Source organism: Vulpes vulpes, chromosome X, assembly GCF_048418805.1.
Source record: "Vulpes vulpes isolate BD-2025 chromosome X, VulVul3, whole genome shotgun sequence".
Classification (NCBI taxonomy): Eukaryota; Metazoa; Chordata; class Mammalia; order Carnivora; family Canidae; genus Vulpes; species Vulpes vulpes.
The window spans coordinates 26,683,873-26,710,741 of record NC_132796.1 but is presented as its reverse complement, the minus strand read 5'-3'; the positions used below and the strand labels follow the sequence as shown (position 1 = coordinate 26,710,741).

The following is a 26,869-nucleotide window of genomic DNA, read 5'->3' as shown; positions in this document are numbered from 1 at the left end:
AAGATACAAAATTGAAGGACATTAGCAGGGCAGCCAAAGAAATACATGATCTTACACACGAATCATCACTTGATTTTCTCTACGGCCCATTCAGAAATACACTCAAAGGTCACCAAAATACCACTTACTCCAGTACAGAATTGGTATTAAGTGATGCCATTTTCTATGTTATTCAAAGGAGCGTAGCTATGGGGATGCTTTTAATGGTTTAACCTTGAAAAAAGGCAAAGAACTAGCAACGCTTTGGTGTAAAATTCATACCTTGGAACAAGTAAAAGTATTTGGGTAATGTATCCAAGATCTTCAAAAACTTTCCAATAAGGACAGTTTGTTTCTTCTTTTACATGAACAGGGAAGATTTTATGTTTTCCTCTTATTCTCATGTAGCTACTATAAAAAGGTCACATATGTTCACAGTACTATGAATGGTAGTACTTAGGAAGAGATTCAAGAGTAACATGCTTGTCATCTTACTATATTCAGAACTTTGTCATGTTCCAGGTTTGGACCCTCAAATTCCTATAGATCACAGAAATAATCCAAAAAGAAATAGTGAAATAATTCAAAGTTTAGAAGAATGAGTCGGGCAGCCCAGGTGGCTCAGCAGTTTAGTGCCGCCTTCAGCCCAGGGCGCGATCCTGGAGACCTGGAATCAAGTACCACGTCGGGTTCCCTGCATGGAGCCTGCTTCTCCCTCTGCCTGTGTCTCTGCCTCTCTCTCTCTCTCTGTCTCTTATGAAAGGATAGATAGAATCTTTGAAAAAAAGAAGAAGAAGAAGAAGGAGTCAATGAGGACAAATGTTCAAGACTGGTGTTTTATCTCCTATGAAAAGGAAAACTAAATATAGAAGATAAGAATTCATCTTTGCCCAATGATGGAAAAATAATCAATTTAATGGAATATAAGCATAGTTGATTAAAGGGGTTCTAACATTCCGGACCATGTTATCATGGTCTCTTATGTGTGTTAACATGTTAATTGAACGTATTGAAAACTTTAGAACCTAATTGTTCTGGATATTGCCATTAAAATTACCTGTTATCCAGAATGATACAAGGAAAGCACTAAATTGAATAACATTATAATTCAGTTATAGGATTTTGTAATTTTACATATATAAACCAAAAGAAAGGCCCACATAGGAAAGAGGACACCATGAATACTGAAAAGTCAATTTTGATAGCCCCTAATAACCATTGTCTTTTATTCCTCACAGAGCTTTTGTGAGGATCTTATAAGGTAATAAATATAAAAGCACTTTGAAAAAGCTTTCTTCAGGTGAAAGATCTTTATTAATGATATGAATTAACATTAGACAAAAGTCCAACTGAATGTATAAAACTAATGTTGTACTCTTTAAAATCAATGGATCAAAGTTATATTAATTAATGAGAATAATGATTGCTAAATTTTTCATTTTTTATAACTGACAAGCACTTTTACTTTCATTTTCTAATATTCTCACTGAAAACCTCTGGTATTGCTACTAATATTATTTTTATTTTCAGTTGAGGAGGGTAAGATTAAAGAGGTTCAGTGATGTAGCTATTGCTACTTCTTTGAAAATTAACTAATTTGAGTTTTATCATACTAGGTTGGGGGGAAAATAATTAAAAATAAAAGCCAATGAAATAAATGTTTAGTTTTCTGAGATGAATAATACAATGTATGCATCGAATTATTAGGATAGGTAATGATAATAACTCACTTAAAAAATATTACTGTATGCCAGGCAATGTACTGGGTGCTTTGCTTGCATGATGTACTATCATCCTATCCTTCTTACAGGTGAAAAAAAATCAAAGCTTTGAGAGATTGGGTAACTTCTCTCCTACACAGAGGAGTCAGTTCTTTGAACTTAAGTTTGACCTTCTGACCTTCGACTCATCTTACTTCACTACCCATTACTCTAAACTGACTCAACCTTCCAGGCAAAAACCCAAGATAACCATAAGCAATTCTGAAATAGTTTACCTACTAGGAATTTGTTGATTAATGGAAGTATTCCTACTTCTAAACATCCATCTTCTTTTACCTTTTTCAGTCTAGTTTCAACATTGACCTCTCAACTGAAATGCTTCTCTGTGAAACCTACATGACTTCTAAATGCAAATGCTTTCACCAAGTCTTTCCTGCCCTAGAAATCACATCGCTTGTGATTGTTGCCTGCCAGTTTTTTGGGGAAATGTCCTATCTTTCGACTTGCTAGCGTCTTGTATTCTACTGATTTTCCCCTACCACTCTACTCATTCTTCTTTCTTTGCCTAAGGACTGATTCTGGGCTGTCTTTTCTGCCTTCATTAATCTCATTCTTGGCATTCAATGGTCAATAGTTACTAAGTGTGGTTTGTGTTATAGGTATTAGACTAAGCAACTGTCTTTTGTCTTCCTTTAAACCAATTATTTGAAGATTTTTTATCTCTTTCCCATATCAGTCCCATTTTCTTACTGTATGTGGGTCATTTCTTACTCAGATGTCTCACAGATAGCACAAATGTGACCCAATGGGCCATACCTTGTATACTGGGTCTTCATCTCCTATCTCGCCATTCATTATACCACTATCTTTTCAAGTCAGATTTCAACCCAAAAGTCCTTCTACAACTCTTCATTTGCCCCACTTTCTAGTTCATTTTCAAGATCAATATCTCCCCCCAATCCTTTATACCTGTTGCTTTCTCTCCAGTTTCCTAATCACTACTGGAATTCATGCTCTTAGAATCTTTTCCTGCTCTCTGCTCCTTTCTGCCCACTGCATGGTTGTAGTCCAGTTTATAGATTGATATTTGAAATTAAACTTCCTAAAGCATATCTTGGATTGTAAATAGATTAGAAATTCCTTGCAGGGAGAGATTTTATCTATTTTATTCACGTGTATATTCCCATTGCCCAAGACAGCACCCAGCACATGATAGGTGCTCAACAAATATTTGTCAAATGAATGAAAGAATATAAGGTCCTTCTGTTCAAACACATTTTATGACTTCTCGCACCCTTCAGAATATTCTGCACACTCCTTCACCTGGCCCTCCAGAATGGGCTCCCAATCTCAATTTCTAATCTTACTTATTTTTCCTCTCCATGTACCCTCCCTCAACTCCTACAAAAATACACAGCTAGCTAGTCTTCTTTGCTTCTTTTGATGACTTTGTTTCTTGTCTTGGGATTCCTTTTCCTCATCTCAATTTACTCTGATGCTACCTACTTGTTGAGGAAAGTAATATTGAAATCCTCCCTTCTTCCATTAGCCCCTAGCTGGAAGACATCTTGCCTCCCTCCCAATTTCTGTAGGTATTTCTCTACACTTTATATGAAGTTTAGTGCTTTCTGTACTGTATCTGAAAGGCTGGAGAGAATAGTTTTTAATAGTGTGGGCTTTAAAGCCTGACTGCCTGGGTTTAAATTGTGCTCCTGATACTCACTGACCATGGACACATTTCTTAATTGCCCTCAGTTTACACAGCTATAAATCAGAGGTAATGATAATGTCTGCCTCATCAGGTTGTTGTGAGGGTGATGCAAATTAACACATATGAAGTGCATAAAACAGTATTTGACAGATAGTAAGAAACCAGTTAAACATAGCTAGTATTATTATGTTAGTACTATTATCACCTGATAATATTATCACCTGATAATAGTACTAATACTATATATAGAGATGCCTTATATATACATATATATTTTATAAGCAAATTTTTGTATTGCTTATTTCACTATAGACTCTTTATTGCCACAATTCATTTTATTTGAGTGAGAAACTACTTAATAAGAATGAATGAATGAAACTATCCAAAATATTGGCAAAAGACTGCGGTAACTCTGATTTTTAAAAAACAAAACCAAGGGATGCTTGGGTGGCTCAGTGGTTGAGCGTCTGCCTTTGGCTCAGGGCATGATCCCGGAATCTCGGGATCGAGTCCCACATTGGGCTCTCTGTATGGAACGTGCTTCTCCTCCCTCTGCCTATGTCTCTGCCTGTCTTGTGAATAAATAAATAAAATCTTAAAAAAAACAAAAAGCCTTGTTTTGTCTAACCAAGGACAGATTAATAATCTTCAATAGATTTTAATTCTTAGATGTCAATATTGACATGATTGAAAAACTCTAAATTCTTCAGATACAAACCTTAACACCCTCATTCTTGAAAATAAACATACTCACTGAAAATTAAAAGGAGATATTTTATCATTTATAATGCCCTCCTTGAAGGAAAATATTAGCTTATATGCTTTTCTCTTTCAACCAGACACCAGGTGTTAAGATTCCCTGAAACACACTTTAGTAAAAGCAGTTTGTTTTTTCCAATGTCACCGACATTGGAAGCCACATCAGTGGCTTATAGCTATGTTAAAAAATTAATGAAATTGTTTCATTTTTTAAAAGATTTTTATTGATTCATTTGAGAGGGAGTGTGTGGGCATGGTGGGGGTGGAAGGAGGCACACAATGGGGAGGTACAGAGGGAGAGGGAGAAGCAGACTCCCCACTGAGCAGGGAGCCTAACTCAGGGCTCCATCCCAGGACCCCAAGATCCTGACCTGACCAAAGGCAGATGCTTAAGCGACTGAGCCCCCCAGGTGCCCCAATAAAGTTGTTTTAAATGTAACCTGTGAGGCAGTAGCACTGAAGACGATGAGAAGGCTGGGACTATTCATTTAACTATCTTTGATCCCCATCAGAACTTAGACAAGATCTGTTAATCTTTCAGGCCTTCTTCTCCAAACAAGAATAGAAAAGGTCCAGCAAAGTCTGAGCACAGAAAAAGTCAAAGAATTTCATATCACTTTCTCCTCCTCTCTTTCTCCAATGTCTAAGGTTTTTTTTGTTTTGTTTTGTTTTGTTTTTGTTTTTTGTTTTGTTTTGTTTTTTGAGGATTAGTGGTCTTTAAGAGGAGACTTCCTAGGCAAAAGAAGATAACTCCATTATGTGGTGGGTAGCAATGTACCCACTTCCAGTTGGAAAATTCTAAAAGCGTGAATTAGTAGGACTCAAATAAAAGGATGTTCAATCTTGTATTTACAAATTATTTTTGAAATGAACTTTGTTAGTGTCTCTTTTGTGCCTTTCATAATTCTGATAATAAAACATTCCAGGTATTAGTCAAAGATGAATGGTATTCAAAATAATTTAGGTTACCAGCATGTGATTCTCATTCCACATGAGGTCCATTTGCAGTTTACATGGTTTTCTAAATTACATTAAAATAAAATGTCAAAAAGTTCACATCTTTTTTCATTTTTAATGGCATCAATCTTTGAAGAAAGGTTATTGAGCAAAGGTCTATGCATAAATCAGCCATTCCCCATAGAGGTAAAAGAAGCCATTACACCTGGTATTGAAAGAGAGTTTCATGAATGTGAGAGAAATAAATCATTCCCCACTGGAGATCATATTAGTCGAAATGGAAGAATGTCTATTTCCTGATACTGAGAAAGCCACAAATTACTTTTGTTTGCTCCTGCATCCGTGGTTGTCCTTGAGAGGTGTATTAACAAGTTGACTCTTGAATATTACTATTATCATGACTTAACAATGATATGAGTCTTTATAAATATAATCTTTAAATTCTCTAAAGATTTTAGTTTCTCCTCTCTAATTTCTATTCACTTCCAACACATTTTAAAATACATTGTTCCTTGGGAGTTACAGAAAAAGTTCTCTGCAGAAAGCAGAATTTCCCTTCCTCTCAGGAGCTGACCACATTTCACTTCTATCCTTTGCTCTCAATTCAACAATTCAATATTGGATTCAATTCAAGGCTGTGGCCCCAAATAGAATGAGACCTGGATATTTATGAACTGCTTGACCAGGCATTCTTCCCAATGATTTACTCCATAAATTCTATTTTTAGTTTTTACAGTAGTTTCACAAATGGTTGGAAAACTGTTGTACATTGCAGTTTTAAAACATGGACTGAGTACAGATAGCATTTTTACTGGCTGTGGGAGAGTGTTGACATTTCCTGTTTGGGAGAAAACGATGGTCATTATTTGGAAGCAACCATTGAACTTATTAGGCAACTCTAAATTCATCTCCCACCCCTGACCTAAAAGAAATTTTTATATTCATGCAATGTATACACATAGGAAAAACATACTTTTTTTAAAAAAATTTATTTATTTATTCATGACACACACACACACACACACACAGAGGCAGAGACACAGGCAGAGGGAGAAGCAGGCTCCATGCAGGGAGCCTGACGTGGGACTCGATCTCAGATCTCCAGGATCACACCCTGGGCTGAAGGCGGTGCTAAACCACTGAGCCACCCAGGCTGCCCAGGAAAAACATACTTTTTGAGTGGATTCCCAAATATGACTTTTAAGGTCAGTCATTGAGAAGTAGACCTGCCACAGAACAATGAAGAGGTTTGAGGATCAGAAGATGGATTAGGGCTGTGCTTGGCCCCAAAGAGGACTTGATAGTGGAAGGACTAGGGGCAGGACAACAGGGATGTCTAGCCAAGGAGGTAAGGGATATAGTTAAGGTGAGTACAGAGTTCTTTGGTCTCCCAGGGGAGGGGCACCTCCTGCAAATCTTCTGGGGAGGGCCAGGGAAGGTATTCTGGTAACCCTTTGCTACATAACACATCAGTCCAAAACATAAGGGCTTAACATAGTTTTATATGTTTTGCATGTGAATCTACAGTTCAAGCAAGGTCAGTGGGGACTGCTTGTCTCTGCTCCTTATGATATCAGCTGAGGCAGGTCAACTGGCTGTTGGAGGATCTACTCCCAACCGGGCTCACTCACATACCTGGCAAATGGGTGCAGGCTGTCAGTTCCTCTTCACGTAGGCCTCTCCAGGGGGCAGTTTGGGCTTTTTCACAGCATAATAACTGGATCCCAAGAGCAGCCATCCCAAAGGACAAGAAGCTGAAGCTGCTAGTTTCTTAAGGCCTGGGCCAAAACCTAGCATAGTTTTACGTCTGTCTTTGTCATCTTCGTCGTCGTCTTCGTCGTCGTCTTCGTCTTCGTCATCGTCTTCTTCTTCGCCATCGTCTTCTTCTTCGTCATTTTCTTCTTCTTCTTCTTCTTCTTCTTCTTCTTCTTCTTCTTCTTCTTCTTCCTCCTCCTCCTCCTCCTCCTCCTTCTTTCTTCTCTTCTTCAGCAGAAGTGGGGACATGCAGAGGGAGAGAGAGAATCTCAAGCAGGCTCCACATGCAGCACAGTGCCCAACTTAGGGCTCCATCTCACAACCCTGAGATCATGACCTGAGCCAAAATCAAGAGCCAGATGCTTAAACGACTGAGCACCCAGGCACGCTTGTCTGTCACATTCTTTTGGTCAAGCCAGCACAGAGCCCAGATTTGAGAGGATGGGACATGAACTCCACCTTTGCATGGGAAGATGTCAGAAAATTTGGGAGCCATTGTAGAAAGCTACCACAAAGAGCCTCTTGTAAAAGATACTGAGCTGAATATTAAATACAAGTAGGCACTATCCAGGTCAAAAGAAAAGGTTCTCTTTGCCCAGAATAACTTTTCTGTCCTGCTCTACCTGGCTAACTCCTACTTCAGGCCTTGGTCAACCCACCTTCTCTTGGAAGCATCATCTGGCTTTGCCCCAGGGTAGAAAATTGGATATATACCAGTGTACTGATGTTTAAAAATTTTAAGCTTTTCCTTCTCCTACAACAGAACATATATCAAATAACTTCCCTTCTAACTTAAAAGCTGTAAAATACTCATGGGAGTAACTATATAAAATAAAAATAAATCTTAGGTACCATGAAGTATTTTTCAAATAGCAGTGTAGATGCCTACATTTTTACTTCCCTGTTTGCTTTCTCTGCTCTTTGCCCCAAGGTACATTAATAGTCTCAGGTCTCAGGGACACCAGTGTGTACCAATTAATTTTCAGAATGTATCTGTTAATAATCTCATCTGCACAGTTCTCCTCGCTAATCTGGGCACAAGGTAGCCCTAAGGAGGTCTTAGTTTCTCTGTTCAATCCATCTCTCCTATCATTCTTTTAATGTGTCTGTCTCTGTTTGCCCGTCTCTCTCATTTCACATTTCTTTTTGTTTTCAAGTGACTTTCAACTAGGCAGAAAATGCATTTCATGTCTATGTGCCTGCCTCCAGGCTCTATCTATTTCACTCACTGAGGACTGCCCTTCCTGAATTCTTTCTTTCATTTAGCAGCCTCTGTTGAAGCTGGACAAATGATAGGACCTCATTTCTTAAAGAGCCAGAACACTGTCAGGAGCAAGCACTTCAAAGGATTCAGCAAATCACAGCATGAGCTAATAATATGGATAGATCTTGAAGGCATTCTGCTAAGTGAAATAAGCAAGCACAAAAAGATCAAAATTGTTTCATTCCTCTTATGAGATACCTGGAATAAGTATATATAACAAATTTGTAGAGACAAATAGTGGTTACAGCAGGTAGGGGATGGGGGTTGAGGGGATTTGTGACTTACTGTTTAATGGGTTACAGAGTTTCAGTTTGAAAAGATGAAAACATTCTGGAGATAGATGGTGATGATGGCTTTACAGCAGTGTAAATATACTTAATGCCACTGCATTGGACATTTAAACATTGTTAAAACAGGGAATTTTATGTATGTTTTGTCACCATAGAAAAAGAAAAAAGTGACCTAACAGATTGTTGAGGGACTCTTTATAGAAGTAATACATTATCAGAAAGTACAGTGGGTCTAATTTTCAGGTCAAGAGATGGAGTTTCTGATCTTGACCACCAACTTGTGTGATCTTGGGGAAACTAGTGGCATAATCTAATGTTTATCTTATGGCGAATGATGAAGCTAAACAAAAGAAATGTTTCTCCAAGTTCACAAACAACCTGCACCATCTTTACTTGGCAAGTTTATTTAAAATGCAGTGTGAGAAGCTGGCTCTCCAGGGATGAGCCAGGGAATCTGCATATTTAAAGGGCCCCCAGGTGGTTCTTGTGCACATTTAAATTTGAGAACCACTGGACCAGATGCTTGCTTAAGGCCATTTCAGGCTCTGAAATTTGACAAATTTTGATTCTGCAGGGTAGATTCTCTGTGCTTATGCAGGAGAAGGAAATGAAGAAAATACTAGACTTTCTGTTTGTGTTGGAGAATTTTTCATTTGATATCTTCATCTTCAATGTGCCTAGCCAGTCAGGAATAGTATTGTTTATTCCTCCCACTGTTTTGGAGAGGCTTGGGGAAAAGGATAAGCCAGATGGTACCAAAGAAGATTTACATTACCATTTTCTTTCCTTTTCCCTTTGCATATTATATAAAACTGCCCATGCCTCCATGTGAGCCATGATCATTAATTTAATGTTATGATCTAATGGCTCATGACATTAAATTATAACTTAGCCCAACATGACCAAATTACAGTATTAGAAGGAGAGTTTCTTTTCTCAGGTTGATTTCTATACCTTAAACCAATGGTATTATTTGCTAGATTTTTGATAATCATGTCTCAGCCTTGATTTAAGGAATCTTCTCTCGTTTGTAGAAATGCATTTGTTAAACAAGACCTGGGTAATAATCAATTCTCAAAAATACCATTGAGAAAAGGAAAAAGAGTCTTGCTTTGTTTCAGGATGTGTGTGTGTGTGTGTGTGTGTGTGTGTGTGTGTATGCGCACGTGCTTACAGTACTGAAATAGATTCTGTCTGGGACTATATAAAAGAGAAACAGTGAAAAAGTCTGATAGTTGTCATATACACTTGATGATGAATGAAATATCTAAGTATTCTTAGAAAGGCACATAAACCCTTCAGCTATATTTTATTAACCAATCAGTAAGGTCCTAACCACATTTGTCTTGAATAAATAGTTTTACACCTGTAACTTTATGTTTGTTCTCCTTTTGTAAATGGGCTCAAAAAATAAAGTTTGTCATTCTTGGTTAATTCAAGAAGAAAACTTTATTTTGAACAGGTTTTTGTTGTTTTGCTTATTTGAGCTTTGTTCCTCGAATCTACTTTTTTGCATATAAAATATTTGGTGTTACGAAGGTGATTAAAATTGAAAATAATTAATTGATCTACCAGAGAGAGAGAGAGAACAAGCAAGAGAAATATACAAACCACAGCCTTTCCTCTTTTTATAAAATCCACCAGGCCACAGGAGAAAGGCCTAGTAAAACAAAGGAAAAAGAAATATGGTAGAAAGTTCTGCTGCTGCTTTCACCAAATGTGACACCAAGAAGTCTGAGACAAGTTGTGGCAGAATTTAGGCTCAGTAAAACTTAGGCAATTGACCTGCCCTGTGAGAATCTCAAAATGAGTTTAGGTAGAGGCACAGGAGTTGAAATCCAATAATATATGCAACAGTGATCACGCCAGAATTGCACATAGAAAGCAAATTAGTACTCTAATGGAGAAGCCAAATTGAAATCCGTTCTCGGAGCAGATTTTCAAACACATTCTTCTACTTTTCTGTTTACAAAAATGGAACACCACCAGAAAAACAAGAATTCGTAAGACAAGATTTAAAAAATTGGAATTCTAAGGGGAAAGATAGAACAAGTGCGTGCATGTGCACACATGGTGATGAGAGAGTATTTTGCCTGTGTGGTGTATCTGATTGAGAAGTCCCTTTGCTGCAGGCCTTCTCAAGGAAGTGACTAATTCTCATGATGTGAGATACTTTATCTTATATCATGTTGGAAAAGAAAATAAATTTACCCAAAATCCTTAAGGGCAGTGTTATATTATTATTCCCATATAATATATTCTCTTCAAAAGATAACTCCAGAGTTAGGTAAGACAGGACTTGTGACTCAAATTGCATGCTCCACTCCCTGCACTAGAAATTGCATCGATCTGTCTGTATTCACAGAACACTGCTAGAGAATTGCTCCAAATGAAAGATGTGTTTGAATCTTTATACAAAAAAAAACTAAAAAAGATGAAGAAGTTGATGATGATTTATTTCTTAAATCTAGGAGCAGGTTAATCACTAATGAAATTAATAATAATAATACAGAGCAGTCAACAAGCACAGGAAAATGCACAGCAAGTAAGTCAGAGATATAAATAAGTACACAGCATTCTTGTGTTCTACAATATATTATCTGCTTTAAAGAAACTCTTCTATAGTTGTAGTAGGCTGAATGGTTACTCTAGTTCTTCCTCCCATTCTACAGCCACAACCTGAAGATTGCCTCCCTATGGATGGAGTGTACCTTCCAACCCCTGGCCTTAGGTCTTAGCCATGTGATTTGCTTTAGCAAACAATAGGTGAGCGGAAATGATGGTGTGCTAGTTTGAAGCCTAGGCCTTAAGAGACCTTGCATTTTCCTTTTGTGCCTCTACTACACGTACAAGAAGAACATGCACCATCTAGGCAGCTCATCTCAGAAGGATGAATGGCAGGGCTGCACAAGCCATGGATATCCAGGAGAAAAGATGGCTGTGCTTTGAAACCATATGCACCATTCAGCATTACTGTGACAGTAGCTAATTGAAACAGCAAATAAACTATTGTTTTTCCTGAATATCTGTTGAAAACTAATAATATCGGCCATCTTGGTGATCAAAATATAAAGTCTGTGTTTTAAATTTAATGGTTCACTGTTGAATATAATTTTTTTAAAAACTGGATCTTCCCTTCTCTGGTGATGTCATTATATTAGCTTATATATCATAGGTACACAGTTTATTTCTGTTTATTTGCAAGTAACATTGGTTATGATCGGAAACACTGCCAACCTTAGGGGGATACACACATGTCTATACTAAGTTAAAAAAAAAACTCCTTACATCAAAGTATTGCATAATAATATGCTTCATTTTAATACTTCATGCATTCCCAGGAGAGAGTGAGTGATATTTGGTTTTGCGAGAGAGATAAAAATAATGAACATTACCATCTGGTTTAACCATTGTGGTGATACGGAATTGTAGTTGTGTTAATTACCCCTGTGGTTTGTCTTCATAGAGATAATTATATGTGAAATTCCTTTCCAATTTGTTATGTAATATTAGAAATACTTCTAAAATTGACATGGATTTATTATGTTACCATCTTGTTGGCATAATCATTAACACTAGACCCATAGATCTATTAAATGTTTAAAAGCTATAGTATTCAAAACAAGATATTGTGAAAAGAGATTTTTGAAATAATACTTTTTGCATGCCTTTTGAATAAATGGATTATTCAGTATTTCTTCATGTTTAGTTCCTGAATCTAAGTCATACTTTCTATTTAAAAATAGATGTCAGCTGAAGACAACCAGGCAATGGATTTGTCTTGACAACAATCTTTTTATATATTCAGACTTCATTTATTATTAGACATGTCTGGTTTTGAAAATTGGTGTTTCTTTACCTTTCTGAATTTAGGGAAATGGCACAAGAGAATAACATTAATTTCCTCTGCCATTTTGGCCAAATCAAATTTGAGGCTTTCCAGAGACATTGTCTAATCAATTCGAAGAGACATTTGAAAAGATCCCTGTTAATCTATCTTTAAAAATGAATTAGTGGCATAAACTGTTACTGGGTGACTTTAGGTACAATTGTAATTTTTAGTAATCCTGAGAGAAGATGCAATGCCTTCTTAAATGTCACAACAAGTGTGATTATTCAAAATTCTGTGTGATTGGTCCCCTGCAAGTCGTCCTGACGTCATTTTTCCTAGGGGAATTTTGTTCCGATATTTATAGCAGCTGCAGCCATAACTATTTCTGTCTTATTCCAGTCGTAGGTATTACTCTATTATTCACATACCTATATTGTGGTCTAAAGAATAAGTGGACTTCATATTCTAGAGGAAGCACCAGAGGAAATGAAAGGATGTTTGATGTGGATCTGTATATTCCACATTATCTTTGGTGGGTTCTCAGAATTAGCTGAGTAATGCCTTACTTAAAGAAGGAAGGTCAGCTGATATCTCTTGCTGCTCCATGTTCCATGTCGTGAGTGTTATTCCTGTAGAAGAGGAGTAGAGAGTGGGAAGAAAATGAAATCTGTCAATACTGTGAATATATAAATAATAAAAGTGGCAGTGGGACTGATTAATTCTGAATCATCTTTATAAAATGACTGGAGTCGTGAAAATGCTCAGTCTGCACAGCTGATTGGGAAATGTATGCAATCTGTTGATCAGAATTCATTTGTGGATGCTCTCTTCTAGAGATTGATATACCAGAGGTCTTAAAAACATTTTGGGCCCCATGAAAAAGGAAAACAGCAGACCTGGGAGATTGCAATTTAAAATGGAAGGAAGTGTTTTCCCACCTTAGCCACAACTTGCAAGCAAATAATTGATACAAATAAGTCAAAATGTAGTTTAGTTGCACGGAATAGTTTTGGAAATATTCTGAAACACTAATTTCAGAATACTGCCAATCAATATATACTTGTCATTTGGTGAGAAAATAAAAAGCTAAATTCTTGGATCATTAAGTAGAAAATTTAGCAAAAATAAGTGAAAGCTGTAGGTTTAGTTTGATGATCCTATGAAGAAAAATATATTCACCATTGTTTGGTCTTTTCATCTTAGGTAGTATATACATATGATTTTATTTTTATAACTAAAGCAACCATGTTGTGTTTTTATAGGTATTTTAACAATAGAAGTCCTCTGAGCTAACTCAATAATAATCAGTCTGCATTGTGTATTATTTCTTTGTGATGTAACCAAAACTATGACAGAAAATTAGTAAGATCAACTTACAAACCTGTGTCATTCACAAAATTGTGTTTTGAGAGTTCTTAATATAAGTATTATTATGTTCCTTAAACCATGCTACATTGTTTTTTGTTTTGTTTAATGCATAGGATTTAAAATTTTGTTTTTTGAGGTTTTTTCTTTTAAAACCACATCATCAACATCCATTCTTGGCTGCTCCATTCAGCTGGTAAAATAAGTAAAATACCTAATCTGTTTCTAAGGATTTGTTTCTTATCTATGGTGTAAAGACTAACTTATGGTATATATTTTCTAAATAATATTAGGGTACTTAAATTACCTATGCCTGGGATTACCATATTCATTGCTCACTTCATGATCTCAAGTGACCCATCCAATGCAGATATATTTTTAAATGACTCATTTAGAGGGATCCCTGAGTGGCCCAGTCAGTTAAGCATCTGACTTGGGCTCGGGTCATGATCCCTTGGTCCTGGGATTGAGCCCCTCTTCAGGCTCCCTTCTTCTCCTTTCTATCCCTCTCCCTTGCTTGTGCTCATTCTCACATTCTCTCTTTCTCTCTCTCTCAAATAAGTAAAATCTTTTAAAAAAAAAAAAAAGATTAATTTAGAGCAAGAAATACAGATATTTTCATGTACTAGGCTATTGGGAAAACCTAGCAAATGATTCTATTTTTCAATCTCACAAAATATTATCCATCCATATCTAAAAACTTAAAATTGAACTTAGTATTCTACTTTTTTGTGTGTCTAGAAAAAAAAAATCTCCTTGTAAAAATCAATTAAGATATGAATTTTCAAATTTAAAAAAATTGTGATTTAGGCATCATTGTGTTACCATTTATTTTGGGAGTCTAACAATAGTTCTTCTTAGGTTATTGGTACATTTCATGTTCTTTGAATTCAATGTGTGTATTTAAGTGTGGATGGTAATTTGAGCTTGCTAAAATCTCAAATTAATGGAAATGATGGGGAGTATATGACAACTTTAGTGATTCTTATGAAGACCATGCTTTACTGAAGGATATAGGCCTAGCAGGGCATGGTCAGAGAAAGAGTCAAGGTCCGGACACCTGGGTATCTCAGTGGTTAAGTGTCCGCCTTTGGCTCAGGGCCTGATCCTGGGGTCCTGGGATCGAGTCCCATATTGGGCTCCTCACAGGGACCCTGCCTCTCCCTCTGCCTATGTCTCTGCCTCTCTCTGTGCATCTCTCATGATAAATAAATAAAATCTTTAAAAAGAAAGAAAGAATCAAGGTCTGGTCAGCCATCTCTCCCCAAGGGTTACAAGCTGCTATTCAAGTTTAAACTTTTCCAAACCTGCACAAAAGGGCCTAAGACCCTTTGGCTGAGGTTATCCTTATCATTTCCTTGGTTTGGGCTACCAAGATTTGTACTTTTACTCATTTCTGAATCAGACTTATTAAATATAGTCTAAACAAAGCATTCTGCTTTACTATTTTAACTAACCTTAATATTAATATATACCCAAAATAACTTAAGCAATTATAAAAAGCAGTTTTAGGCTTCTCATATAAATGCCTCCCTTAGAAGTAACCTCTTAGAAAGTCCCTAAAGTGAAACTTTTATTAACAACTGTACATTACCCCACCTATAGCCACCAGAGTCTGACAAGAACCAGAAGTGATGATGCCTAGTGGGCCTTGGTTTCTGAACTTGATTGTTTTTCCTGTATGGTCTTTTTAATTGCATTATTTGTCACTGGTCAAAGTTACAACTGGTGAGCTCTTTAAGTGTTGAACTTCAAAGAAAAAAATAAATGCATACCAATTCTTTTTTTAATCTTTAGCATTTAAAATTCATATACCCAATTGGTACTTAAAGGGAAAATATGCTGAGGAACAGTTTGAATGTAAGACTGTGTAGAATATACATCTTCCATCCTATTGAAACAACTCCCTGGACAAGGAGAAAAATTCTTGCACTCCTGACTTGGGCATAAATATGATGATAGCTGCCGGTCATTTGGTTTTGTTTTGAACATTAATTATATGTGCTTTTTCTTGAAGCTTGGAAATATAATATCAATAGATCATAGAATTAGAGGACTGAAAGTGAAATTTTAGAAATCATTGAATCACCTTATCAAATGAGGACAGTTAAGCCCATAAGATACCCATTTTAAAGCACATCATTCTACAACTTTACAATATCGAGTTGTCCAGTCTAGGACTGTGGTACATCCTTCATTTATTTAGATCTGCCTAAATGTCCCATGACAACACATTAGATTTGTATGTGTAGGGGCTTTGTACATCTTTAGTCTGATTTCTTTCCAGGCATTTAATATTTATTAGTACCTTTATTGAGGTAAAATCAACATATGATAAACACAATATTTAAAGTATACAATTTGATAAGGTTAGCATATGTATATATACCCTGAAACCATCACTACAATCAAGTTAATATTCGTATACATTACCTCACCAAAACATAATACTTTGTTTCAAGAAATTACCTTATAGCTTCCTCACTTGATCTCCTAGACCCTTCCCATATTTCTGCTAGGAAGCTGTCATTTAAAGTCAGAGACTACGTTAGAAGCAGAGGAAACAGTCAGAGAGGCACATGGAATTGGAACTCTATCTGCAAAAACTTTTAAATTCTCTTCACATTAGTTATGGTGATTGAAGGTGAAATGTACCTTTCACCCATTAGCAGTAATCCTATGTAAAAAAGGAACCTGTAGATGACAAAACAATAGGAGACAGCCAGTTTCACCACACTTGAAAAACATAACTGATAGAAATGCCAAAAAACACCTTATCACTTCCTTGGCCCTTTCTAGATAAGAGGACTTATTCCATCTCTGTACAAGAACGTTTATTTGAGTATCCAGTTTTGTTTTAAACTTGAGTTAAGCATTTTGGAGGTATTCCAAAGACCACAGGATTCATAGTCATTACCATATCACAGCAGGCCTCTTTCAAACATTGCAATCTAGAACTGTCTCCTTGAAAACCTAGAAATGCAACCTAGTGAGTTAAACTTGACTAGTATTTTGCATTTTTATTTCTATTCCTGGACTTTGACCAATTGTTGATACCTAATCTTGGTACCAGGCATGAGTATGAACTTTATAAGAATTTGATAATTTTGAATCATTTGGTCTTTTCTTCTTTTACTTGATGAATATCAAGTCAGCAGAATTTTCCTGGGTTGTACTGCCTATAAGCCACATTTTTATTTATAGTATGTATCAGGTCATTTTGGTACATAACAACCAAAAAACTATGGCTAATAACAACACCTACATATTTAGTGATGGGTCTGCAGTTCTGTGGGGTTTGACCAGTATTGGCTAGGTGGGGCTTGGCTCTGCTTATCTTTGGGTTGCAGATCTGGTTTGAGTCTGCCCCATCTTATTCTGAGACTAAGCCTTCAAATCTCTGCTCTTAGCCCATTTGCTTCTATTCCACTGGCTAAAGCATATCACATGGCCAAGTCCAAAGTCAAGGAATAGAGAAATGCTTTCCAACTACATAAGGTCAAGGCAGGGGTGTGTATGTATGATTTGACTAGGGATGCGGAAGAATTGAGGCCAATAGTACAATTTGCTGTTAGTCAATTGGAGACAAACTCAACAAGTTAGTCAAGTGGGAAGGCTGGTTAATATTTATGGACCTTAAAACCCATAGAAAAGAAAGCAAGATCCCTCTAACTCTGCCTGAATTTCCTAGCCCAGTCTTTCAAGTTATACTGAAGCCTAGAAACATCCATCAGGCAGGAACGAATGGTTCCTTCTTCAGGATTCAGCATGTGAAATATGCAGCATTTCATTATAGCGGTAGCCAAACAGCCATTTTCTTCAATTTAGGAATACAAATGCCGATGTGTTAATTTTCAATTAAGAGTTCTAAACTTATTATCTGCTTGGCAGCTCTTCTTTCTGACAGCCATCCCATCTGACTATTAATGTTGGCTTTTGACCTAAATTTGAAAAGAACACCCAAAATTCAAGGGTCATGATAGTCATAATTTTTCTAACCTGTTTGTCTCTGGTTAAGAAAAGAAAAATTATATAAGTACTCTTTTGACCAATACAAGCATGTGAAGAAAATTACTTCCTTTGATGAGCAGAAATGATAGAAGCTTCAAAGGTACCTTAAAAAAAAAAAAACCTAGAAAAACACAGCCAGTGAATTGACCTCAAACAAAACAGAAACAAATAAACAAAGCACTGGTCAGCATCTCCCTGAGAAGGATGATATCTGCAAATGACAGAGATCATGGAAGCACATTGAATTATAGGTCATGAATGTGAAGGTCAAGGCATGAAATCTTTCTTGATACAGTAGTGGTAAGTGCTTGGCAGGGCATTGTTGTTAAAAGACATCAAAAGTGAAACAAGCAACAGTAATGTTAAAAAGCTGATGTGTAAACTTCATCTAAAGCAAAACAATCCATTCCTATAAAATAGTATAGAATTTTTCTTTATATATGGACCTGAAGTATATTAAAATAAGTCAGTTTGTACCCATTGGCACCTAAATTGAAGATTTTCATGGGAGAAAGAGCCCCCAAAGCATCATTCCACACTGCTTTGATGCTTTTGTTCTGTTTATGAAGCACTACCAGTCTCAATAGAAAGAAATTGATAATATTTTTATCCAAATCAGGTGGGTAATTGCTTCCCAAGATATGTTTGTGGCATAGGTGTCACTTCCAAAATATAATATTAAGAATGGTATTTGAGCAAATATATTTAATATCATCTTTTTTCCTTTTTGCCCTAAAAATACCTATTTGTTTGTAGAGCACATTGTGAGGTGATTTTGATAAAAATGTCTTACGGGGAATTGCTTACAAAGCTCTCCTAAGTTTGAAAAGACACAGAAGAAAATTTGTAGCTGTAGCTCACCCCCAACTAGAAATGGTAATTGCAGGGCTAATTTTACATTGCTCATTCAGAATGAAGTCATGTTCCCTGTCCCTTTACAGAGCTGAACTCTTCCTAATCAACTCCAGACTAGGGAAACCTAGAGGTGGCCAGTGATCTTGGACAGGTGGATAATGGAATATGGAGGCTACGTCTAGGATCAGCCATATGAACACTGTCTGAGTCTGATAACTGAGTGTAATTACCTATGCATCAATGTCCTATATCGTTCAATGCATTAAACATTTATTTACAGCGTAATTATTATACAGATGATACAGCACAGCCACATCAATCCAGTTGTCAAGTTAGGCCATGTCAGCTGGTTCTGTGGTGGGAAATCAGTATAAACACAATCTTAAATGTCCATATTTCATGCTGACTAATGATAACCAACCTCTGTATGATACTTAGAGTTTACTAACCATCTCCCCATCCATTGACCCAAGTGCGTGGAAGGTTGAATCCTTGTCCTATTACATGGTCTCGTTTGCTGCCCCTTTGTGTTTGTGTCTCAGCCAGGGCCCCAACAGGAAACAGATGGCACATTAGAATTAGGGTGATTTGAGTGTTGATCTACACTTGCCACATACAGAGGAGTGGGCAGAGCATGGAAAAGTCATGGAAGGTAGCACATGGCCCCCAGGCCAGCAGCAGCAGAGCTGTCATTTCTCCTAGGCCTGAAAAGATGAAGGAGGAGGAGAGGTTTCTAAAAATGAAGAGAAAGAGAGATCATGTAGATCTTACTGCCTTGGTGGAACAGTGACCTTCTTTTCAGGGCTAAAACTGAGGCTTCAACTGACAGCCAGGGAAGGAGACCAAAGCAATCAATATTCTGACCTCAATCTCTTCCTAGTTCTCTCTGTTAGTCAAACCCAACCAGAAAACTAAAAGGCATAGGAGCCCACGGAGGTAATCCTACAAGTCAGACCCTTGCACAGTGGAGGAAGGGGAGGAAGTGAACCTAGAGAACATGGCTGACACATATGATTTTATGCATTTTTTCTATATGATACAAAAAAAATCCAGAGAAATGTAGTAAGAGATCTATTTTATTAATCATCTCAGTGACCTAATAATACTCTTTTTTGAATATTTAGCTCTCCTGAATTGGTTCAGAAATGTACCTCCCCTGCTGTAATTTCTATTTATATTCATTAATATATTAATATTCATCTATCAATGGAATACCCACTGTCTGCTATTTCGTTACTGTGCTAGTTTGCAAAACAGAGAATAAACCCGATTTCAAGGACTTACACTGTAGTACAGAAAAAAAATGACCATATTTGACTGTGAAATTTTAAGAAATACACTACACGAGACATACTAATGGGTTAATAAGATCCTGCAGAAATTGTTTATTATGAACCCATAGTGTTTTCAGTATTGCACTGAACAGAGATCATTGTCCTTAAGTTAAAATCAGAATCAAATCCCTGCAAAATAACTCACTCCTAAACTTTAAGCTTCTTGAATGTTTCTTTTTTTTAAATTCCAGTATAGTGAACATACAGTGTTTATATTAGTCTCACTAAAAGGCAGCCTACTGAATGGGAGAAGAATTTTGCAAATGACATATCAGGTAAAGGCTTAGTGTCTAAAATATATAAAGAACTCATATAACTTAACATCCAAAAATCAAATAATCCGATTAAAAATGGGCAGAAGACATGGACAGACATTTCTCCAAAGAAGACATCCAGATGGCCAACAGACACATGAAAAGATGCTTACGGTCACTGATCATCCGGGTAATGCAAATCAAAACCACAATGAGATATCACCTCACACCTGTCAGAATGGCTAAAATCAACAACATAAGAAAGAACAAGTGTTGACAAGGATGCAGAAAAAAAGGAACCCCTGTGTACTGTTGGTGGGAATACAAACTGGTATAGCCACTATAACAGTATGGAAAACAATATGAAGTTTCCTCAAAAAATTAAAAGGAGAACTACCCTATGATCCCGTAATCACACTACTGGGTATTTACCCAAAAAAAATACAGAAACAATAATTCAAAGAGAGACGTGCACCCCTGTTTATTATAGTACCATTATTTACAATAGCTAAATTATGGAAGCAACCCAAGTGTTTATCCATTTATATATATATATATATTACATATATATATATCAATATATATCATATATTACCATTTGCAATGACACAGATGAAGCTAGAGAGTATAATGGTAAGCAAAATCAGTCGGTCATATAAAGACAAATACCCTATGATTTCACTCGTGGAATTTAAGAAACAAACAAAAAAAAAAACGGGGCTTCCTGAATATCTCTGTTATTTTTTAAATACCCCTCTCATTTCATAGTGTCAAAGCAAGGTATACACAATAATAGTTTGTTGAATGAATCAAACAAAACTAAAACAGGTTTTCATCAGAACCATAGTTTATGCCATGCCTATAAATAAGCAAGAAATAAGTTTGGCTTAGGGGTTTAAATATCTTGTATCTAAATAATTCCTTGTATTTCCTTCTTAAGCAATATTCAGTCCTTCAAAAAATATTTATTGAGTATCTAATATGTACTTAATACTGTGCCAGGTGCTATGAAGGATGCCAAGGTAATAGAATGAACTTCTAATTCTTCAGAGTTCCAATTAAATAACGTAAAGTTAAATCAATTTGGGAAGGGAATATTATGCCTTTGAGACTCTAGGTTTCTCTTGATTACAAAGTATTAAACATTTCAAGTAACTAAACAGATTAAGGAGAATTCAAGGATGCATCTCACTAGTAAATTTGGATTAGTCTGGCAAATTTAAGACCTTAAATGGAACTTTTTAATAATTAGAAGACAGAGAAAATTATAATTACAGCATTTGTAGAATCTATGTTTATCTCTCAACTTTCTTAATCCTTTTCTAAGTGTATCTGATGATCAGGATTTATAATTCAAGAATATATTTCTATACATTCTACAAATCTCTTCTTTTAAGAACCTCTTTAATTTCTTATTTTGTTAAAAGTCAAAAGCCTCCACAAAACTGAGACCAAAGTCAGTGAAAGACTATAGCAATAAAAATAACCTGTGATTTTCTCTCTTGCATAACATCTGCTTTTAACATTCCTTTCATGTTGAACTTTATATGAGTTTATTATAAAAAACTTTATTGACAGTTAAATCCTATTTTTAAAAGGAGTTCTTTTTTCCCCTGAGTGATAATAGTTTTCTTTTCATAGAGTTCACTGGTTGCAGATACTTTGTAGCTACATTTCACACTAGGGAAAGTGTAATTTCTGAGCACCTGCATATGATTCCTAGTTCCTGAGATGTAATTTGCTTAATAGTAATACTATGCTGTGACATTGGTACAGAGACATTTTCCTTATTACACTGTATTATTTTCAGTTTCATTTGGCAGTTGTTAAAGAAAATCATTAAATGTTTTTATAAATTGTATTTCCTGTTTAACTAGGAGGGTGTGGGATCTCTATTCAGTAAAGCCCTGGGCTCTTCAAAGCAAGCAATTCAAAATCAACTGAGTAGTTCTACCAAAAAGTCTAATATTAAAGGACATATGTACACATTTGAATAGGCCACTATCTCTCATTTTACTTTAATGATTTCTTGTGTGCAACAGCCACTTGTATAGTGCTTATGACTGTCAATATGTCAATATCATCTCATCTTTTCTTGGGAAGTTTTGCCTCCGCACTTGTTGGAGTCCCTCTTAGCCCTTGAAAGGAAAGTTAAGTCCAACAGAATGATGAAAGTTGTTGGTTGGAAGAATGAGAGAAAACATGAACCAAGTGTATCCTCTATCAGACTGAACCAAAACCCTTCTGATATGTTATGTGATATTAATAGATCACATTTCATGACACTACCAGATATCAGAAATAAAATGGTCATGTGGAGGTATTGGGAATACTGCTATTTTTAGTGTTCTATTAGTATGCTATTTAGTATTCCCAATACTAAAAATAGCAGTATTCCTAAAATGCCTTTCCTATTTGTCTTCACCTTTATGCATTCTACTACTACTCCAAGGCCTATCTCAAATTCCTCTTCCATAGAACAGTCTACATGGATTTCAAGCCAATGTCGAGTCCTCTTGTTTGTGAATTCTTTGTGCACAGCTGAATTAGAAAACCAGGAATTGGAAACCATAAGAGTATTTTAACCAAGAAGCGGTGAGGGGAGAGTTTCAGCAAATAGCCAATCTAAAGTATCCCACTCCTGTGGACTCCATAGCGATTGTAGTTGGTGATTAAATCTTGTCTTTCCTACTGATTATAAACTCCAAGACATATTCTTACATTCCCTAAGGTGCCTAGCTGAGTTCACAGCATGCATGTAGTTGGTATTTGTCGATTTATCAATTAACCAATCTTAACAGTTTATTGAAACTTTGAGGTTTTAAATAAAAATATTTCTCTCCACCCCTCAGTGTCATCCCTGTTATTATTTTTCATGGCACCCTGATAATCTCTTTTATTGCATTTTCTACTGACTGAAATTATTTTATTTATATATTTGTTTTCTTGGTTATTATCTATCACTTTCACTCGACTGTAAGTGCTGCAAAGGCAGAACTGTATATCCCCAGCATCTACACAGTACCTACCATATAGTAGGATCTCAATATTTGCCGAATGAATGAATGATTGACTTGAAGATAGTACTTTTTTATGAACTATATTTTTCTCTAGGTTGTTTTACATCTATTTTCTCCCAAATAAGAGAGAAAGAGAGAGAGAGAGATCCTTCAGGCAAAGGGCTAGAGACTTTGCATCTTCTTTGTTCTTTCCACAGTGCTCTGTATCAAGGTTTCTCTTACCATAAGTAAGAATTGCCTGGAGAGCTTGTTAACACTGGGAGTACTTGGTCCAATCCCCAGACATGGTGATCATTCGGTCCCTGGCAGTGACTCTGCTGCTGATGTGTACAGCGTGCTTTGAGTAGGACCATTCTAGGTTATTAGATGTATGGACATATGCTCAGTGGAGGGATCTGTGCTTACTTGCTTGCTAAGTAATGAACATTCTTACTGAGTCGTAGATCTTTGAAACTTGTAAGGACCTTTGCTATCATCGAGTCTATTGATGGCAAATATCTGATCCACACACCATAGTGCTCATCCCCACTTAGCCTGTGGCCTCAGAATCCTCCAGCTCTCACCATCACCATCACTCCAGGTAAAACTCTTTCTTCTTGATTCAGTCTCATCCTACCCAATAAAGATGAAACCCAGAGGTTTCTGAGAGTCTGAGTCTCTTGACAAAGATCCTACAACTGAGGTCTTCTCAATCCTTGGTCAGCTTTTAGCATCAGGGTAGAAATTTCCAAAGATATACTGAAGTGGATTTCTATCAAAATTTGAGTGTTCATAATGTGCTATACAGAGAATTTTATTCCAACAACATGAACTTTCCATATGCCTTATTCATCATTCCTTGAAATTTTTCCCAAGTAGGTTTATATCAGTAAAAGTTAAATTACATCCAAGCCCTCTTTATGGAAATCTAGAGTAGCTTACTAAAATACACAGCAAAGTTTTTGTTGTTTCTTAGCTGGTTTTAATTATGTATGTTTCATTTTAGTAATGCATCGTTTCCACTTCATCAATATTATGTTATGTTAGCAGTAAGTACAAAATAATTGAGAACAAACTATGACAAATTGAACTAAGCCAAACGAGAAGAAGAAGAAGAAGAAAGCAAAAACACTTGTGAACTGAGTTTTTCCCAGTCCTTGAAACTTTGAGAATATCTGTCTTTATTAACTTTTGCTTTTTGCTGATGGTTTCTCTCATTTTATTATAGCTCATAGCATTGTAAATTAATTTAACATGAAAGATAAAAATGTTGCTCTTGAAATGTTTCTCATTAAATTATGGAAAAATATTACAATAAATAAAGGAAAGGAATGCCTCTAGTACCAGCTTCTGTTTGCTCAATTATTGCAGTACCAAAAGTGAATTATTACACAGTTAACTCAGAGGCAATATTATTGCCATTATGTTATAAAATAGATGAGTTGCAATCTTCAAAAAAAAAAAAAGAAGGTACAGCATAGGTCCTTTGAAAGTGAAATACCTTTTTTCTTGTGCTTCACTTAAATGCATACTGACCCCACTTTTTTAGGAGTTCTTGCTAATGATGGGCCCAACTTTATATTAAGAACTGCAAAGTAAATTTCAGCCAATTACCTCATTCAGGGGAGTCATTAAATGGAGGTACCTCTGATATTTTGGAAGGCATGTACTGCCAATTAGCTGAAATACTACTCAATGTCCTTTCTATGGTTACAATCTTTCTAGTGTATTTTTAATTGAAGACAACCTCTACAGAGAAGTTGAGAAGTTGCTACTTCACGGTACTTGTTAGGATAGGATCACAGATGTGGAAGACATCCATCTGTATCCCTCCGCAGCTCACAAAGAATGGTACTTAATTCATCCAGAGCATACAGCGAAGGAGGATTAAAGATTATTTATGAGCCAGAACAGTTTCTGGAAAGTAAAGAAAAAAAAGAAAAAAGAAAAAAGTAGAAACTGTTTGTGGTCCCTCAACTAGATAGGCTTTTTTTTCCTTATGGAATTCAATGCATTCATGTTTTAAAATCCTATGGAACAAGCTTATATGAGCATGCATCTAAATATTCTAGGTGAGCTTTTAACAATCAGGCAGATATTTGGTTTTTTTTTTTTTTTTTTTAATTTTTTTTTTTTTTTTTTTTTTTTATGATAGTCACAGAGAGAGAGAGAGAGAGAGGCAGAGACACAGGCAGAGGGAGAAGCAGGCTCCATGCACCGGGAGCCCGATGTGGGATTCGATCCCGGGTCTCCAGGATCGCGCCCTGGGCCAAAGGCAGGCGCCAAACCGCTGCGCCACCCAGGGATCCCCCAGGCAGATATTTGAATAATTCATCTCTCCTAAAATGTAAATCATTAAAGGACATAATCACCTACTAAATGCAAGACTCTGTAGAATGCCCTGGGAAGTATGGCAATTGATCCAACCCAAATCCTACCTCTAGGAACTTACATGATAAGGTACAAGTAAATAATTCCAACGCAGTGGAGAAATGGCACTTCCCACCAAAGAAGAGCTGATGAGAGTATTCCAAAAATTTGTTTAGTTTGGGAGATGTATCAGAAATCTATTGGAAAAGTTTCAGGTTACATTAAAATGCCCAGTTAATAAACTATCAAGACTATCATAGGATTTAAAGGGAAGATTGATTTTCAAAATCTTTGGGATTCTGTTTTATAAAACACATTAAGTATCCAAACAGTAGTTTCTGATGATTCAGAAAGAGTCACAGGCTGTTGCCTCACATCAGAATAACTTACATATGTATTAATGAAACCTGTATTATAGACATGCAGAGGACTTGATTCTTCTGAGTCAGAAGTCAAAAGGGCTGTGTCTAAATTGTTGAGGCTGCATTAGTTAGAGGGTATAACTCTGAGCTAGTTTGTCTACTGCAGTGATTCTTAAAGGGTGGGGCAGTTTTGCCCTTCAGGAGGCATGTGGCAATGTCTGGAAGCACTTTTTTTTTAAGCACATTTTTTTTAAAAAAAGATTTTATTTATTTATTTGAGAGATGGAAAACACAAGCAGGAAGAGGGGTAGAAGGAGAGAGAAAGGGAGAAGCAGGCTCCCCGACTAAGCACAGAGCCCTACGCAAGACCCACTCCCTGGACACTGAGATCACGACCTGACCTGAGCCAAAATCAGAGACTTAACCGTCTAAGCCACCCAAGCACCCCTGTAGCACTTTTAATGGTCACGGCTGAAGTGTAGTGGACAGAGGCCAGGTATGTTGCTAAATATCCTACAATGCACAGGATAGCCCTCCACAACAAAGAATTATTTAATCCAAAATGTCACTAATAACTGCAGCTGGAAAAAACCTGGTCTAATGTTGAATTTACTCACCTTTCCTGAATTTTGGCCCTCTTCCATAGTAACCTAAATGCCCAAGAAATTAAAAAATCATTTAGTCATTTTTGCATGCTGTAAGATAATGAAGTGATTTTAATTATTTAGTATAATTTTTTATAAAACATTGATAACATAAATATTGTTTAATTAGTCAAACTATCTTAGCTTATATTAGTGTATTTAAGATTTCATAACATTCATTTACTGAACTTTGTAATAGTATTCATTATATGAAGACAAATGTTTTGCTTTTTTCATTTTAACAATGATTCTTAACTCTAATAGGAAAAATGTATAAATTAATAATATATTTTAAATTACGTGCTGGGTTTAGTGACAAAATATACATGAAAATGTAGACTGAAATGTAACTGTTATGTAAGGTCAGAGAAAGAACTTCTACTTTTATGACTGGATATTTGTATTCT

The 26,869-nt window shown here is 36.2% G+C and overlaps 1 protein-coding gene across 7 annotated transcripts in view; it reads left to right on the top strand.

The window, feature by feature from the left end:
* Positions 1-26,869, top strand: part of DMD (dystrophin) — a 2,426,617-nt gene that overhangs the window by 1,949,710 nt on the left and 450,038 nt on the right. The window lies entirely within an intron of this gene.